General features: G+C 33.5%; 1 long non-coding RNA gene and 1 pseudogene across 2 annotated transcripts; both read left to right on the top strand.

Annotated features, from left to right (window-relative positions):
- Positions 1–6,399: 6,399 nt before the first annotated feature.
- Positions 6,400–9,244, top strand: LOC145605889 (uncharacterized). The gene is made up of 5 exons (XR_014105154.1): positions 6,400–6,646; positions 7,954–8,025; positions 8,124–8,162; positions 8,265–8,322; positions 8,871–9,244. It is a non-coding gene; the product is annotated as an uncharacterized LOC145605889 (long non-coding RNA).
- A 4,623-nt stretch (positions 9,245–13,867) lies between these two features.
- Positions 13,868–18,653, top strand: LOC145604905 (uncharacterized; annotated as a pseudogene). Its single transcript, XR_014104978.1, has 2 exons — positions 13,868–17,312; positions 17,478–18,653. The product of XR_014104978.1 is annotated as an uncharacterized LOC145604905 (transcript).
- Positions 18,654–18,921: the final 268 nt, after the last annotated feature.

Genomic DNA, 18,921 nt, shown 5'->3' with positions numbered 1-18,921 from the left:
GGTAATTTATTATGAACTCGTTGATTAAATTTTGTTTGGTTTTATATATAATCTAACAGTTATAATGTTACATTACTCTCTTTTATTACGTGAATTTTATAGTTGAACTCTAAGGAAGATTTTGATGATTTGAGCTTATATTTTATGGAGAAGTTACAAGAAGATATGATTAGAATGATGATGAAACGTTGGAAATTTGATGATAAATTTATTAGGTTTAGGGTATATGCTGGTTATTCTTGAGAGAATGTCATTATTCCTAGCAAGCACTAGTAATAACTATGGAGTAGTGTATGATTAAAGTCGAGAATATAGTACAAATAAATGATTATTGTTTCAATGGTTTTCATATTCTAAAAAAAAAAAAAAAAAAAATTGATGATAATGTTTGATTGCTACTTAAATTAGAAAGTGCGTCTTCTGATTGATAGGGACTAAAAAGGGTGTAAAAGGTTTAGAGCACACAGTACATCATCTAATTACGCAAACAGTTCAAAAGGACTATCTTGATTAACCATTGATTAATGATTACAAGTAGCTTAAACACAAATGATATGGTGCTTCCAAAGTTCCAATCACGCATGGAATTTGAATAGTACGCTCCCATTAGATTAGGCATGCTTGTGTAGTTGTGTTTATCACCAGTGATAAGAATTACGAAGTACATTATTTTTGAACGAAGAATATTATGACATTTTTATTGAGAATTATGCATAGGAGAAACATATGCTTAATGAACTTAAATAAATCAAAAAATTACAAATTACGGACAATGAAGGGTTTTTTTTGTTTTCACAAAATAAATGTGCATACTACTCGTATGTAATTAGGTTTTGGGCCAATTCTCATACGATTATTTTCAGTTCAGTTCAGCTCCTAATTTCCTTCTCTTATAAACTATTCTTCAGCTCTAATAAATTCAGTTCAGCTCCTAATTTCCTTCTCTTATAAACTATTCAGTTCAGTTCAATTCAGCTCTATAAGTTCAGTTCAGTTCAATTCAGCTGAGTTCAGTTAATGAGAACAGACCTTTAGTAGTGTTTATAAAAGAGAAATATAAATTGTTAGAGTACACCTGTTCACCTGTATTTTTATACTTACCTAAGAGTACACCTATTCACCTTTATTTTTATACTTACCTAAATCATATTATCATAATTTATTTCAACTTTCAAGACTAAATTTGAAGTTATCTTTAAATTAAAAATTGAATTTAGGGTCTGTTCTCTGCATCACAATTTCAGTTTAGTTCAGTTTGATTTATGCTCCAATCAATTCAGTTCAATTCATTTCCTAATTTCCTCACCTCATAAAGTCATAAACAATTCATTTCAGCTCTATTCAATTTAGTTTTTTTTTTTTTTTTTGAGGGACTATTCAATTCAGTTTAGTTAAGCTTCAATCAGTTTAGTTCAATTCAGTAAATCGGCACATGCCCTTAGATAACTTTATTAAAACTTAGGGTGTTTGGTTCAAGCATATTAGGTATAAGGTATGGGTTTGGAATGACCAAAACCCATAGCTTGTGTTTGTTTCTTGAAATTTCATTTTTCAAACCCATACCTCAAACCCCCAAGGTATGGGTTTTTGAAACCCAAGGGAGGAGGTGGGTATGACTCATACCTATACCTTTAGGTTTAAAATTAAAAGGAAAATTATCATTCCTAGATAAAAACCAAACACATGAAATCAAGTATCAAGTTCCAACCCCATACCACCCAGGTTTCATTCCTCATTCCAAACCCATACCATTGTTTGAACCAAACGTCCCCTAACTATATTTAATTTAAATAGATATTGTCAAAAAATTATTACTCCGGTAATATTTGTCTTGTACTTCGAGACTTCGAGTGCATTCTATCACTTAATCAATTTTCACATAATTATTTAATCTTACCTAAAACAAAACTTTGGGACGAATGATGGTACACTTGGCAAACAAGTATACAACATACAAGTATTATATACCCCCATATAATTGGTGTCATTATTATCTTTGTAATATAAAATCCTTATATCCATATTTTCTTTGGGAGTTGCGGTGAAAAATTGACTCTTTGGGCTTTCCCACTTAAGGAAGAGACCACAAAGATAATGTCATGTCCCCTTAAAAGAGAAAGTGACTATTTATGAATATTATGACTATTACGTGCATGTTGTTAATTGACAAGTGGATTTCATGACTCTCTTATGAATAAATTTAAAACAAGGTGACACTCCTTAACATTTATGATTAATAGTCCTACACTCCTACGTACTTCATCAGTTCGTCCTACCACAGCAAGAATTTTCAATAAACATTAACATATAAGCTCGTACAAATCCCAAAAGTGATTGTATGTTAATAACATCTTCACCTTAGACCTTACTATACGCTGCATTGATCTAGCACATGACACCCGTCTAATCCTCACTTGGGAAGTTGAGAGTTGCCGAGTTGGTTTATCACTTCATTCCGCGTTCTCTAAAATGTCCGTTATACATCTAGATCGATATACCACATATAATATTTACGAAGTATTATCTTACATGTTTGAGATAGTTTTACATAAACAAGAAAATATGTGCAAGATGATGTGTATAGTACAGTAAACATGGCATGGGTGTACAATTGTACATAGTGATGGATAATGTTTCAAAATTAATTATCACTAATCACGTAAAGGCATTGTTCAATTTGATTTATTTAATCCTATTATTCATTCCTATATATGAACTTATGTATTTAAGAATTAACTAATTTTGTTTGGAAACCTTTTAACATTAACTAATTTTTTTTTTTTGCTTTCAAAAAAAAAAAAAAAAAAAAACTAATTTTGTTTGAAAATTTTTAAAATTGTCTAACTACTTACGCATTAGAATGAAAATTACCCGTATGAATATTTTTTTTTTTAACTTACATTACGAAGTGAAAATAAATTGAACAAAAAGTGTAAGCGGAACTTGATTCAAAATTAGGTGAATAACATTAGTCTCTTTTAAATTTCAACACTTAAAAGACTAACTGAAATTAAGATCACACTCCGTAGCATGTTGAAAATAATTACAAGACGCCGTAATATTTTTAGTTTCTTTTGACGGTGTACGAAAAACAGATGGACTCATCACTCATGGATTGAATTTGGCCATTTGGGGTTGTCACTTTTGTGGTCCGGGTAGCTAGTAAACAAAGTAGGACCAATGGATGGGAAATGCAACGGAAATCGCCAACTACTCAATCAAAAGTCTTTCCCCAACCATCTTGTGGACCTTGTACTTAGGATCATTTGTACAAGTATTTTATTTTTGTGATTTAACACTTTATTAAAACGAAAGTTTTAAATTAGTTGTATCATTATCCTTGTTAACTACTCCTTCCGTTTTTAAATACTTGTTCCATTTCTCCATAGGCGGAGACGCAGAGTTTTAGGAGTAATTGGAGAAATTAATAAAATATGGAGGTAGTGGGATAGTTCAAAAAAAAGAAAAAATTGTAAAAAGCAAAAGTAGTGGAAGAATAAGAGGAGAGAGAGTATTATGTTGGGTCCACTAAGTGTAAGAAATGAATTAAATATTGTAAGAACTTTCCAAAAAAGGAAATGAAGCAAGTATTTAAAAACAGCCGGAAAAGGAAAGTGGAGCAAGTATTTAAAAACGGAGGGAGTACTTCGTAATAAATTAGTATGTGGTTAGGGTGATGGCGCGATGCCTCAAATTGTTAGTTTGAACTTGTTTAATTTTTTTGACACATTGTACGTGCTTAATTTAATAGTGGACATATATTCTTTTCATTGACAATCAAAGAGCATGGACATATAAACATATGTTATTTTCCCTCTAACATATGTCCATAATCTTTGATTGTCAGTGTAATGTACATTTATTTGTGATATAATGTTCATTGTTTATTGTGAATGTTATTTGAATTTTGTCTTTTATTTTAAATAATGGTGGGTATATATAAATAATGTTCATTACAAAATGTTATCATGTTCTTTATTAATATTACAGATGTTTAAAAGATAAAAAAAAAAATACGAAGTAGATAAAATTAGAAGTTCTTTACAAAATAGTTGTATGTTATTTTCGCGTTTTTGGTCTGTACTAAATAAGGTACTGGCAGTTGTCCTTTAAGAGGGTGTTTGTTTGTAGGGATTGAAGGTGGGATAAGGATTAATAATTCCTTATTTGTTTAATGAGAATTGTTCTATCCCATATGAAAAGGATAGGGATTAAAAAAAAAAAAAAAGGTTTTTCTAAGCTATACCCCTAAGGTAGTTGAGTTTCTAAGGTATATCCATGTTTTTCAAGTTTCTAAGTCGTGCCCTTCAACTTCTTATCAATACTAAAATGTACCCTTATTAGTTATCTAAAAGTTAATTGAGAGTAAAATCTCGTGACTTCAGTTTTCGTTATTAGGGTTGTTGTGGGTAAGATTTATTTCTCGTATCATTTCTTTACCTTTTATCATCTTTTTATTAAATTTATAGTTAACTTTAGGTGACGTGGAAGTCCCAAGAAGGGTACCATTCATTAATGGTAGAGCTGTTCATGGACGGGTCAACCCGCTAAGCCCGCCCAACCCGACCCGCAAAATAAGCGAGCTTGGACAACCATTTTGAAAAAATTGAAAACTTGGGCGGGCTAGGCCCGGCCCGTTAATATAAATGGGCAGACATGGACAAGACAATATGTACCGCGGGCTAGCCTGCCCGGCCCGTTTATTTCAAAAATTAATATTTTAATGATTTTTTTAGTTAGTTCATTATGTAGTGTATTTTAGAAAAAAAATACAAATAGACTATATTGGACTCCAAGCTATTATTAACTACAATTATTTATTTCCCTTTATATTTTATCATTATACTTGTATTAAATAAGTTCATTCTTTCATATTTTTCACTAACATATGTCAAAAGTTAATTATATATTTTTTTCTAGTATCATTAATGAGATCAAGAAATTTTTAAGATAACTAAATCAAAATAATATTAACATAAGTAAGTAAATGATAAAAAAATCAATTAGTGTTAGGTAAAAGTAAAACAATTATTTTAGGCCCGTGAGCCCGCGGGCAAGTTCGACCGTTAATAGAGCAGGCTTGGACAATTTATCAAGTCCGCATGAAAGGGCTCGGGTTAACTACAATAAACCCGTTGGACAAAAAATGAAGTATAGGCCCGGCCCGTTTCCCGTTCAAGCCCGCAAATGATCACCTCTAATTAATGGTAGTGAGTTGAGGGGCACAATTTAGAAATTTGAAAAAGCATGGGTACAGCTTAGAAACTCGATTACCTTAGGGGCATAGCTTAGAAAAACCCAAAAAAGAATTATCTCTATTTTTATAACAGGGGGCATGTATAAGGTGTAGGGATTAATATTGAAAAGTAAAAGACAATTTTACCCTTAATAAAAGGGAAGGAAAATGAGAGAGGAGAAATGTTAGTAAGGATTTATTCAAAAAAAAAAATGTTAGCAAGGATAGTTAAGTAATTTCACTACTTTTTCCAAATTTAATTCTCAAATCATACCAAAGTGTCAATTCCCTATCCTTAGGTCCCGTTCTCTTCACCTTATTTTTGCTGAAATGAAATTATTTTTGTTGAAATGAAATTATTTTTACTGAAACAAAATTATATTTGCTGAACTTAAATTATTTTTACTGAACTTAAATTATTTTTTTTTACTGATTTTCTTTTATAATTCTTCTTTAAGAAAACTGAATTTTACTGAACTGAACTTATTTTAATTTTACTGAACTGAATTTAAATTTTTTACTTAATATCATTATTTTAAGGTGAATAGAATAGGGCCTTATTCTACCTTCTTATCCTCATTATCCCTATCTCTATTATCATACGCCCCGTAAAATTTTCATATATACTTCCTCCGCCCACAATTATGTGCAACAAAGGTTTATTTTATACTTCGTATCTCACAAATAATATCTCACTACAAGAAAAAGATGAATTAGCAACTGATTTTTGTGACTACCATAATAATCAGTCGCAAAAATTATTTTTGTGACTGAAAAAGACGAGCAGTCGCAAATTTTGCAACTGATTTTGCAGTAGTTGCTATGCGGTCGCTAATTAGCAACTAATATTTGCGACTACCATAATAATTAGTTGCAAAAATTATTTTTGCGACTGCAAAAAGTGAGTAGTCGCAAATTTTGCAACATATTTTATAATAGTTGCTATGCAGTCGCTAATCTGCGACATTCTTACAACTTTTTGCGACTAAATTGCAGTTGCTAAGGCTAACAAATTTGAAACAATTTTTTTAAAAAATTTGCGACTAATATTGCAACTAACATGGTAGTTGCTACTATTGTTTTTAAAATTTTTTAAAAAGGAATTAAAACCCTTAATATATAATAAGTTTTTTTTTTTTTTTTTTTTTTTTTTGGTACGAAAATATAAAAACCCTTAGTAAAAGTAGTACAATAAGTTGTTGCCGCCAAAAAACACAATAAACAAATATATCACTCCTTCCTAAAAATAAATAAATTATATCACTCCTTACTCACGAACAGTGCTACTCGATACTCTTCATCCTCACCAAAAAAAAAAACAAAAAACGAAGGCCAGAACAGTTCAATTCAGAACTTCAGATTAAACCGTCGTCTTCATCTGTCGCCGTTGCGCCATCCATCTCCTCCCCGGTTAGTTACGCATGCTTCCTTTTCCTAGTGTCCATTCAATAATTCTCATATTGCAATTTGCTAATTGCAATTTAGGGTTATCATTGAGTATTTTTCCAATTTTTTAATTTATTTTAGTCTAGTTTCGTTTGCAAATTGCGAACTGATTTTATATTTCTAATTGATTGAATTGCGAATTAAATGAGTTGTGAATTGATTGAATTGAATTTAATCTGGTTTATTGCGAAGATTGAATTGATTTTGTTTGACCGCCAATTGCGAATTTTTGGGTTATTTTTGAAGTCAATTATTGTAAAACCATTCAAACATGATTTATTATTCAAAAAGCCCCAATTATTTTTAATTTCTTTATGACTGATTTCATTTGCCCTGAGGTTTGCAAGGTCTGGATCAGTTCGAATTCTCTGTATAATTTTCAGAATATGAAAGAATAATCAAGTGAAGTGTTTATGCATTTTTACTTGTAATTAAGTATAGGAATGACAATGATGAAGAGGATGAATAAAACCAAGATTAGGTTTCCCGAAGAATTTTGATTAAGTTAGCTGTGGTTGATCTTGTGGTGTTGTTGGGTGCTACACTGCTGTGGAATTTAGGTTTCGCTACTTATTCTTGCTAATAAAATTCCATTGCATTAAAGTGTTGGGTTTTTATTTTTAATGGTGTTAATGGTTTGATTACCTGGTTTTGAATTTTTTTTTAACTTATTATATTGCAGTAATTTTGTGTCTTAGGTGCCAGAATTGTGGCAGAATTGTATACTGCAGAATGAATAATATCTGACAATGTAAATTCTCTCTGCAATATGTTTATATAGATGTTGTAATTGATAGTTTAAATGATAGAAACTTATAAACAGGAGTTTATATAAATGAATTAGTCAGACTGACTGCGATGAATTGGACACCAACGAGGAAAGGTTTTTCATGATTGTTTTTTGAAAAATATTCATCCAATGTGTCAAAATTAAAGCAGTCTCTATAAAAAGAAGAGAAAAGCACATTGTTACTTACAAATGAATAGCAATAGATTAATGACGAGTCTAAATTAATGAAATTGCACTTATGATGCATGCTCATTTCATCCTCTGATTTAGTCCCTTTAAAGTAGAAGAAAAGATTTGGGTTCCACTTGTTACTATAGTAAAACAACTCCTCTGTTAACTCTTTCTTAGCAGGGTCCTGCATAATTTCATACAACCAAATTAAATTGGCTTTAGTATGGAAGTGGCAGACAGTAATTTTGTTTTTATACTTTTGACTTAGAATTCAGAATTATACAATATATCTTTCTTTTTGTGTGTGAAGAATGTGACTGGTATATAAGGATTGTCTGAGGCTAATGTTGATAAGATATGCGATGTAGCTGAGAAGATTGTGGTAAGTTCTCTACAATCTGATTTCTCAATTATTCGGTCTATATATCAGATTGGTTTCGAAGCTAATCAAATAATAATGTTGTGCTTTAATTCATCCAGAATTATGGTCATATTACAGGAAGTGATGCTTTGCTCAAAGTAAGATCTTGTTCTTTATAAGTTTTAAAATTCAAAATTTCAACAGCATAGTTTTAGCTGTTTTACTACTTCTTATTCTATCATAAATGTTATTTGCAATAGAGAAAGTATGTGGTTCGCATAACCACATGAAGCCAGTCATTAGATGAGTTATTAGGAGGTAACGCTCTTTTATTCTTTTTCAAATTACTAGCATCTTGGCATATATTAGAGTTCTATCATATGTTTAACACTCTTGGTAACTTGGGGTATTGGATATCTTTATTGAGAGGGTTGGGGGTGGGAAATCGGAATCACTGTAAATGTTTTTTGCATATGGCACTGTACCATTAGATGAAAGCCTTTTGTGTATGGTTGATTATTGCTCTTTTGTACTCCACTGTGTCCATACTGAAATTCTTTACCTTGTTCCAAATTTGAATCTTAAAAATAAATTGCACATTCCTACTAGAGCTCAGTTCAAGGATTTACTATAAGTGTTATGGCATAATGTGAATTGAAACAGGTTTATTTTGAAGCCATACCCTATTGGAGGGAATTCTTCAATTTACAAAGGAGACTCTGTCAAAATTTTTACTAATAATTGCTTACAATAACTATTTTACTACAATTGTTGCATTTTTTTTTATAATAACTTTTTTTTAACGTTTTTAGTCTTTTAAGTTTTAACATTTGAGATCATAGTTACTAATACATATCTTAATATAGGGAGAATATATGAAAAAACTTGAGGAATAAAAGAACAAAGGAATTGAGATCAACCCCGACAAAGTCTATTTGGAGATTGTAGGTGGACAAAAGAAAGGAAAAGTTTACGGTTTAGGGAGTGCTTCACAAATGTACTACAAGAGTGATCCTACTTCTCAACTTACTGCATCTTCTTCCACGTACTTCTTCCATGATATCTCAACTAAACTCTCAAGTTAAAGAACTAAAGTGACAGGCTAAAGTCGTATCACCTAATCAAAAGTAATTACCTAAGTCCTCTAACTAAAGTAGATAGGGAAGTAGGGTCGAATCCACAGGGAAACTAGTCTTTCTATTCCTAATTAATTAATAGCAATCTAAATTATTAGTAACAATTTGTTGTGATTTAAAGATTATACTACGAAGAATATAAGTAGGGAGAATAAAATAGGAGGAATCAATGAATTAAAGACCTAGGGCATAGGTTCACCAATAAATAATACTCCAGGGTAAAACATAATAGTCAATCATCAATGCATCAATTAACCAGATTATAAAGGGCTTTCGCTACGTATTACAATCACAGAATTAGTCTACCGGTATTAAATCTCATCTCTTGAATCTCGACTTAACCATTTATAGATTAACCTGCCTATTGAAACTAGACCTAAACATCAATTCTCATCTCTCGAATCTCGAATCAATGTTGTCAAACTCATGCATAAGAGATCAGGCCTAATTTAGTCACAGAGCATTAAATCAATCAATAGGAAATTAATATAGCATTGATAATTAACAACAATAAATTACCCCTTCATATTATTTATGGATCCCCATAAACCCTAGAAAGAGAACTACTCACACATAATTAAATCTAAACTAATCAAAGCAATAAAATAAGACATGGCCGAAAGAATAAAATAAATAACCGAGATTAAGAGAAAAGAAGTCGTTACCAAAGTAATCGGAATAAAGAGTTGAGTAAAGAACAAAGTACAAAGTGTAGAGAGAGGAAATAAGCTTAAGTAGAGAGAGGAAGTCTAGAGAAAGAATTACAAAAGTAAAGAGAGAATAAGGAAGTGTAAAAAAGAATACTAAACTTGCTTAACCAAAACATATTTATAATAAGCAAGAATCCTAAACTAAAACAAACTAAACGATGCTTAAAAGATCTATCAGAGAAACGCGCCCGACCGGGCGCGCCTTTTTGATCGGGCGAAGGGCTGCTGCGATATAAGTCTTCTTTGCCCGATCGGGCGCGCCTTCGGGCGGACCACCGGGCGCACCATCGGGCGGACCATCGGGCAGATACCCTTGGGCCGCTTGGACTCCTCGTTTAGGCTCGTAACTTGGCCCAAACCAAATATCCTCTTTGGGGCTTTAATCATTCGGTCCAAATGCCTCGTCTTCACACAAGTCGAGCCCTTATTCACCGGTTTGATTACTCTAAACGATCTTGGGCTACGAAAGATGGCCGTGCTCCTCCAATGCTCGTAGTTGCTCCATAAAATCCCGGGAAAGTACTCCAAAGGTGCAATTCCCTACAAAACTCAACCAAAACTACGAAAACACTAGAAAACACATATTAGTAATAAAAGTGGCTCTAAAGAGCCAAAAACACTACTAATAATGACCAAGGGACGGGGGTAAAATACTACATAAATTAGACATATCATAAAGAAGATGGCGGAAGAAAACCATAACAAGGTAGAAGAAAGCCAAAAAATAGCGGTAGAGAGTTTTAAATATTCTAAGGAATTTTTCGAAAATCATGAGATCGAAAAAGCTACATGGAAGAAGGAAAAATTAGCTATGCAAAATACATTGCAGAAAATAGCATCACTTGTCCAACAATGTTACCGTCCTTCTAAGTCTCCTACGTCTACTGTCACCCGCGCCTTTCGTGATGCAACTAAGTGATTTTTATTTCTTAATTGGTGGTACTAACTCGTTAGTTCTTATTTGAAGTAGCTTTCTTTATATGGAGGTGATTTTTAATACATTGATACAAAATTGATGATATTTTGGATATTTGAATAAAATTAACATTTTTGTTATTTGAATTTATGCATGGGTACCTTTTGTTTTGGATTGATATTGGTTGTCGCTAAATTATGGTCTCTAAATATTAATAGTCAGTCACAAAAATTTAGTGACTGCAGATTTGTTTTAAGAGACTGATTGGTTAGTTGCAAAATAATAAGTCTCAGTAGTCGCTAATCTATCGCAAAAAAATTAGTTTTGCAGTCGCAAAATTTTGTCTCGTATGTAGTCGCAAATCCGTTGTGAAAAACATTAGTCTCAATAGTCGCAAATCTGTCGCAATAAAACTAGTCTCCGTAGTCGCAAAAGTTTAGTCTCGTAGTCGCAAAAGTTTGGTCTTGTAATCGCTAATCCGTCGCAAACGTAGTCTTAAAACATTGGTCTCTGTAGTTGCTAATTCGTCGCAAATATTTTACGACGGACAATAATTTAGTTGCTAAAATTTGAAAGTTAGTCGCTAAATGGCAGTTGCAAAGGCGTTGCTAATCCGTCGCTAAATTTGCGACTGTTGAAAAATTAGTCGCAAAAATGGATTTGCGACGAGGTCTTTGGCAACGAACCAAAGTAGTTGCAAATTTGTCGCAAATCCATTTTTGCGACGGATTTGCGACTACTTTGGCCGTCGCTAATTACCCTTTTTCTTGTAGTGTCTCTTTGTTGCACATAATTGTGAGCGGTGGAAGTACATAATATCACTCCCTTTTTATAGGGCATCGCTCCAAATATTTCTTAAAGTTATTTCTATAGTCAACTTGCTAATTATAATTAATTGGGAAATTCTCACCGGTAATCACAAACTTTTATTTTTTCTCAATGGTAAAGTCTAACTTTTTTAATTATAAATGGTAATCACAAAATAACATAACTAAGACAATAGTAACTTAAGTTAAACAACTTATTAATTCCTTAACCATGATTTAGCTATTGGATTGCAAAAAGACACAACTATCCCCTACTAATTCTTTCTTCTTCCTTTCTCTCTACCCCTCCATTCTTTCTTCTTCATTTCTCTTTCCTCCTTCTCGCTGCTCTTCCAACCACTGTATCCCCCATCCCAACAGACCTCCTCCCCCACCTATCTAAACCACAAGCCACTTCCTCCCTCTGTCGACGTTCAGCCTCCCGCACCTCTAGACGACCAACCCAGCAAACCCCCCCAGCGAATTTAACATCGAAGCCCCGACCCATTCGACCCAAAACCAACAAATCGACCCGAAAATCAACATAATTCGACCACCAACCTAAAATCCAAGCAAATCTTAGCCACCCCCCCCCCCCAATTTTCGAGCAAAACCGAACCAAACCCCCCCATTCTCGAGCAAAAATTGACCCAAAACCCCCTATAATACCCTGAATTGTGCAATTAACAATTGTAAATAACTGATGATTTTGGAAACCTAGAATTTTCAACCAAAAAATCGGGGAAGGAGAGGAAATCGGGGAATTGAAGGAGAGGGGATCGGGGAGGAGATAATAAGAGGGAATCGGGCAAGCTATTGGTGGTGATGAGAGGAGAGAGGGTGGGTCGGGAACAGGGGGAGGGAGTGATTGTTTTGAAATTGGGATGTTGGTGGTGGGGTCTTCGACGGGGGAAGGGATAGATAAAGACTGGTGGTAAGGGAGGGGGGGGCTGGCGGTTGACTGGTGGCAGGGGAGGGGTTGGATTTTTTGTTTTTATTTAAAGAAATTTAAAGGATATTAAAGTAAATTCATTGTTTCTTAACCAAGATTTAACCCTGATTAATCATTAAATAACGTTTAAATATTATTAAGGTTACCATTTATTTAATCTTATTAGTTAGTGATTACCATTGATAATTAAAATTTTCAGACTTTACCAATGAGAAAAAAAGTTTGTGATTACCAATGAGAATTTCCCTAATTATTTTCTTACAATACGAAAATGACATTTCCTGAGTATTTTACACCAAAGGACTCAAAGCACCAAAGGGAGAAGGAGATCGAAGATTGCGAGAAACTCAGGGATGATGTTTTCTTCTAAAGCATCTGCTTTCTTCTTTAATGGCGGTAATCCTCTTTCCCCTTCTTTTCTTTCCCATTTTCGACTTTTCTCTTCTTTCCAAAATCGTCAATTGTTTCTAACTTCAGTTACTGAACAATCCAAATTAGGGTTTTCCGATTTCAAAACCCCCCTTTTCCTATATAATCAAATGATTAATTTGCGCCCTCTTCCTTCTGTTATCTATTTCAATCAATTATTTACTGCTATTGTCAAATTGAAACGACTTTAACCTCATTCCACCATTATCTCTCTCTTCCAGCAGCTTGAATTGTATGGTATTAAACCCAATATGCATTTTATTGGTATTCTTGCTAATTGCTACTGTCATTTGGGCAGAGTTGATTTTGGGTTTTCTCTCCTTGGTAAAATGCTTAAGCTTGGGATAGCTCAAGTGGTTAGAGCTTTCCTCCCGATTTCAAGAGATCCAAAAAAATAATGAAGCATGTTTTCCCCATTTAAGTTATACGTATCCAATAAAATAAAAATTATACAACGTTGCTTTCATAAAATAAGCTAAGTTTTTTTTTTTTTTTTTTTTTAATTTTTTTAATGAGGGAATAAAATAAGCTAAGTAGAATAACAAAAATAAGAAAAAAGAGTATAGATGACATTATATATTGTTTTGGCAGAAATTTTAATAACAGCTTGACATAAAAATGATGTAAACATGTTTTGTTGTATTAATTTATAGATACGTCACTCAATATACAAGTAATCAATCAATTGGTTGTTGATGTAGTACGGAGTAGTGAATTAGACTACATTTGGTAGGGAGATTCGTGTTTGATCCTCTACGACAACAATTGGGAGGGTTGGTGGAACCTAACCACTCATAATTGATCCTACGGGCAATACCGGTGAGATTAATGGGAGGCATGCTATTTTTTTTTTTTAAGAAAAAAAAAAGAAAATACAGTAAAATGCCATATGTATTTTTTTGGTAGGTGTAAAATGCCACATTTACCGAGTATTAATTTATCTGAAGAATTGTATCAAAAAAAAAAAAAAAATTGTCTGAAGAAGATGAGTTTCAGAGCTGCTGCTGCTTCTGCTTCTGTATCCTTCTCCCATGGCGGTATTTCTCTCTCTCCTTCTCATTTCTTCAAGTTTCCCCCCTTTCATTTTCATTCCCGATATTATTTTCCTAATCATGTTCATACTTTTGATAATCGTGACTTGTTTCTTCAATCTATTACTGAACGATCCAAATTAGGGTTTCAAGACCTCAAATCCCCCCTTTCTCTCTTTAATCAAATGATTAATTTGCGCCCTCTTCCTTCTGTTATCTATTTCAACCAGTTATTTACTGCTATTGTCAAATTGAAGCGCTTTAATCCTCATTCCACCGTTATCTCTCTCTTCAACCAGCTTGAATTGTATGGTATTAAACCCAATAAGCATTCTATTGGTATTCTTACTAATTGCTACTGTCATTTGGGTAGAGTTGATTTGGGATTCTCTCTCCTTGCTAAAAGACTTAAGCTTGGTTATCCTCTTAATTTTGTCATTTTTAATACCTTAATTAATGGTTTTATCCACTGTGATAAGCTCCCCCAAGCTGCTCATTTATTGGATAAAATCGTCAAGCTTGGTTTACAACCCGACATTATTGCCTTTAGTACTATTGTCAAAGGGCTTTGTAGGATTGGCGACAATGCATCTGCTCTCACTTTGCTTAACAAAATGCAATCTATATATCATTTTAAGCCTGACATTGTTTCATACAGCACTATTATCGATAGTCTTTGTAAGGACAGGTTGTTACAACAGGCCCTGGACCTGTTCTCCTCCATGAAAACTCAGGGCATTAAACCCGATGTTGTCACTTATACTTCCTTGGTTCGAGGCCTTTATAATTCCGGCTGTGGGGATGAGGCTCAGCGTGTGCTGACTGAGATGTTAGAGAGCAACATAGCACCAAATGTTAAGACCTACAGCATGCTGGTTGACATGTTTTTGTAAAGATGGTTGTGTTGATCAAGCTCAGTCCATTCTAAGGCACATGATTGAGAAAGGTGTGACTCCTAACATCATTACTTATAATGCGTTACTGGATGGATATTGTTTGTGTGGTCAGATGGTAGATGCAGAGAACCTACTCAATATCATGTCCGAAAATGGTTATGAGCCTAATCTTTTCAGTTTTAATACTTTAATAAATGGATATTGCAAGGCGAAAAACATTGATAAGGCCCTAAACATTTTCCAAGAGATGTTTCGAAAAGGAATAACCCCTGATGTTGTTACCTATAACACTCTTATCGATGGGCTGTGCAAAGCCAATAGACTCCCATCTGCGCGTAAGCTTTTTAAGGAAATGCAGGCTCATGGAGTTACTCCAACTGTTGTCACCTATGCCTCCTTGCTTTACAGCCTTTGCAAAAGTGCACGGCTTGATGAGGCTGTGAAATTGCTAGAAGAAATGGAGGATAATGGTGTTAAGCCAGATGTTGTTGTTCTACAATATCCTAATTGACAACTTGTGCGAGGCTGGACAACTTGAAGATGCAACAAATTTCTTCTCCGATCTTGTATCAAAGGGTCTTCAACCTAATAATAGAACATACAATATAATGGTCAAAGGCTTCTGCAAGAAAGGGCTCATGAGTGAAGCTATTCAAGTTCTCACTAATATGGAAGAAAAGAGCTGCTTTCCAGATGGTATAACCTATAACACAGTTATAAAAGGATTTATTCAACACAATGACTTTCCAAATGCCTTACACTATTGTGATATTATGGTTAGCAACGGGTTTGAAGCTGATGCTGACACATTCTCGTTGTTCACCGGCCCTTTGTTTCGTGATAGCCAGTTGCTGCGAAAGTTCATCAATTGAGTTGAATTTGAGATGGTTTCAATACTTACAACCATGGGATTTTGGAAAGAATTGTGCCTCAGGTATAAATGTGGCTGTTCTACAGTTGAGCATTACTTTTGTATCACTTAAAAAAAATAAAAATTATAAGAAGCTTCTCTCGATTTTAATATTCTTTGTATCAACTGTATTGCTCTCTTTTCATCATATATAGTTTGATACCTTCAAACTTTTATGGCTTTGTTGCCAATTAACCTCAAAATTGACATTCTCTCTTCTCTTCTGTCCTATGAAGTGTATAATCACAAAGTCACGATTAGATTTTAATCACATTACCTATCATGTTAACTCTCTTGCAGATGGATGAAAGCTGTCTGTAACCCCTTGAATTAAAATTCAATATATTCATTTATATTATTGATACTCTGAGCTGGAAATTTTCTTTGTTGTGTATCTTTAGAAATATTATTGATAATCTGATAGTAGATGATATTGCAGAGTATGAAAGTTATAACTTGTGATGGAAATCAATTCTGAACTTAGAGAAGGCACACTTAGCAACTGACTCCAAATGGCTAAGGTTAAAATGCAAGCTGCACGTTACAGAAGGCAAATTCACTAGTCTAATGCTAATGCCATGATAATTGATAAGGATGCCTTCATTTTTGCTGAGTATTGATCAATCAGTTATATTGCTAAAAAGAATGCAATGAGAATTCATGTGTGTGTGTGTGTGTTTTCGTAAAATTTTGCAGTTAGAAGATGTATTGAAACTTGGTAGAATTGAAGAAAAATTGTTCGGCTGATATTGTTATCTAATTGCCACATTTCCTTTTACTTGAAATGTTAGTATATCCATTTATCTAGATGCTTGAATGTCTATTCTTCTCATCACCACATGCTTATTTAGGCCAATTTGAGTAAGTTACTTGTGTTATAGATTTTTGTTGTTTGTTCTGATTTCTCTGTATAATTATACAATGAATATACTGCTTAGTGCTTACTGTTGATTCGTAAGGGTTGCTAAATATGTGAGACTTCTTTTATTTTGTAAGATTTGTTGGTTTCCTTGTAGCTAAATTCTTCTTACTAGAATCCCTTGCATAGTTGCATCAACATAATTTAAGTACATTTTGTTTTTTGGCAAAGTAATGTAAGTGCATTGATGATAAATGATACGGTACCTAATCTGACTCCCTATTCTCTCCTTGTACATAATACAAAGTACAGTATATAGAATATGATTATATTGTAGCTATTACTTTTGTTGGTTGGTGTGTATAGCCTTATTGGCACCCGACTGATATGTTTGAACCAAAACTGGCAGAGGCTAAAAGGCTTATAACCATGACTAAACCACAGGATTCCTGGCCATGAGCAAAGCTCAATTCTCTGCTGCCTTTTTGCCTGCAATTCTACAACACTCTCATCACTAAGGTAAAGCATGATTCACATGAAAGCATTAACAAAGTAGAGGTCTATATTCCGAAGCACCTAATGGTTTAAATCTCGTTTGTTTGTGCAAGCACCTTGTAGCTGTGGTGCTATCTGAGATGCGTCTTTTTCACTCAAAAGACTGAGGTGATTACGTTATTTATTATGTTGTAATTTGTAAGAAAAAGTTTGAAGCCTGTCTATCTTTTATGTAAAGTTTGGCTTGTAACAAATTTTTGCTCATGCATATTGCAATTATGTAGTAGCATCACTAGCATACACTTTTCAGCTTTCTTTTCCCTTTCATTTCAGGGTTGAGGAGGCAGCCAAGTTTAAGGAGATGCAGGACCAAGAAATTGAGAAAACGAGAAGTATGTAGCTGGGAGAGAGCAATTGGCACAGATCCACAATGGGAAGAAGCTAGATTGAAATGAAGAAGAGGCTCTTGGAGGCGGTGGAGGTGGAGCTGGATATGGAGTTTGATGCGGCCTTGATCAACTGTACTTCCAACTGGCGTAGTGCCATCCGATATGCTTCTCAAGTCCACTCAAAAGTACCTGGAGCAATTAATTTCTCCTGGTCTAAAAATCTTTTATTAGTTGACTGTTTTGTTCTTTAAATTATTGGTCATTTTGACATTGTTTAGTTGTGTTTGTGAATAGGTTTTGAGCGATGTGATTAAAAACTGTAGAACTGATGATGATGTGCAGACAGGGTGATAGTAGCAACGGCTAGGAAGGACTTTAGGAGATATCGAGTTATTATACTGGTAGAACAGACTGAAAATATTGCAGTTAACGAGAAAGCCAGTTGAAGGAGGGAGGAAGGGGTGAGAGTCGTGAAGGATACTACTCTTCCTCCTTACTCTGATGGGAAAAGAAGACCATTAAACTGTAACATCCTGTGATTTCAGTGTCATGTACTCATGTACAATTCTACAATGAAACTTGGAAGAGATGGAATATATTTTGATTTGTGCAGAGCTTAGGAAAAAAAAAAAAATTGTACACAGTACTAATTTATCACTATCTTTCAAAAAAAATTTATCAGTATACTTCGTATATGCTAATGTTTATGCTGTGTTTTACGAGTTGGCTTTTAGCTAGGTGCTACTTGGCTGGCCTGCTAGTCTTCGTTGTTAACTGATTTTTTTCTTAAGAACTTTTTTTTTTTTTTTTTTTTTTTTTTTTTTTTTTAATTTGAGAAAAAACTATGAAGTACTTGACAACTATGTGGTGGTGGTTACGATGTTGACCAAAATACCAAATAACTTTTTTTTTTTTTGAGAAAAAGAAACCAAATAATATACAGTATTTGATTATTTTTTTGGGTAATGCTGTATATAGCCCTTAGGGCTACATATAAGCATTAAATATACCCTCGAAAATTGTATAAAATTAAAAATTCATGACAAAAACACGCACAAATCAGTGTAATTACTGTGTTTTTGTCGGAATTTTCGAAATTTAAACAATTTTCTAGAGTATTTTTTTTTGTTGGTTTTAGGTTGATAGTTACCAAGAATGCTCTCAAAAAAAAAAAAAGGGGGGGGGGGTTTGATACCTAGAATACCAACTCAAAATTCAAAGTATTTCATACCTTAACCAGTTGAACTTGTGAGTTGTTTAATTAACGACGTGATTCTTTTTTTTTTTTTAAAGAAAATGACCTTAATTATTTTAAAGAAAATTTACAAGATGTTATGAAAATATTGTGTGGATATCCATTATTCACTTTGTATGTTTCCAGAATATTC

Source organism: Chenopodium album, chromosome 22 (assembly GCF_948465745.1).
Source record: "Chenopodium album chromosome 22, dcCheAlbu1.1, whole genome shotgun sequence".
Lineage (NCBI taxonomy): Eukaryota > Viridiplantae > Streptophyta > Magnoliopsida > Caryophyllales > Amaranthaceae > Chenopodium > Chenopodium album.
The sequence above is the reverse complement of the archived record's forward strand: the minus strand, read 5'-3'. Positions and strand labels throughout refer to the sequence as shown.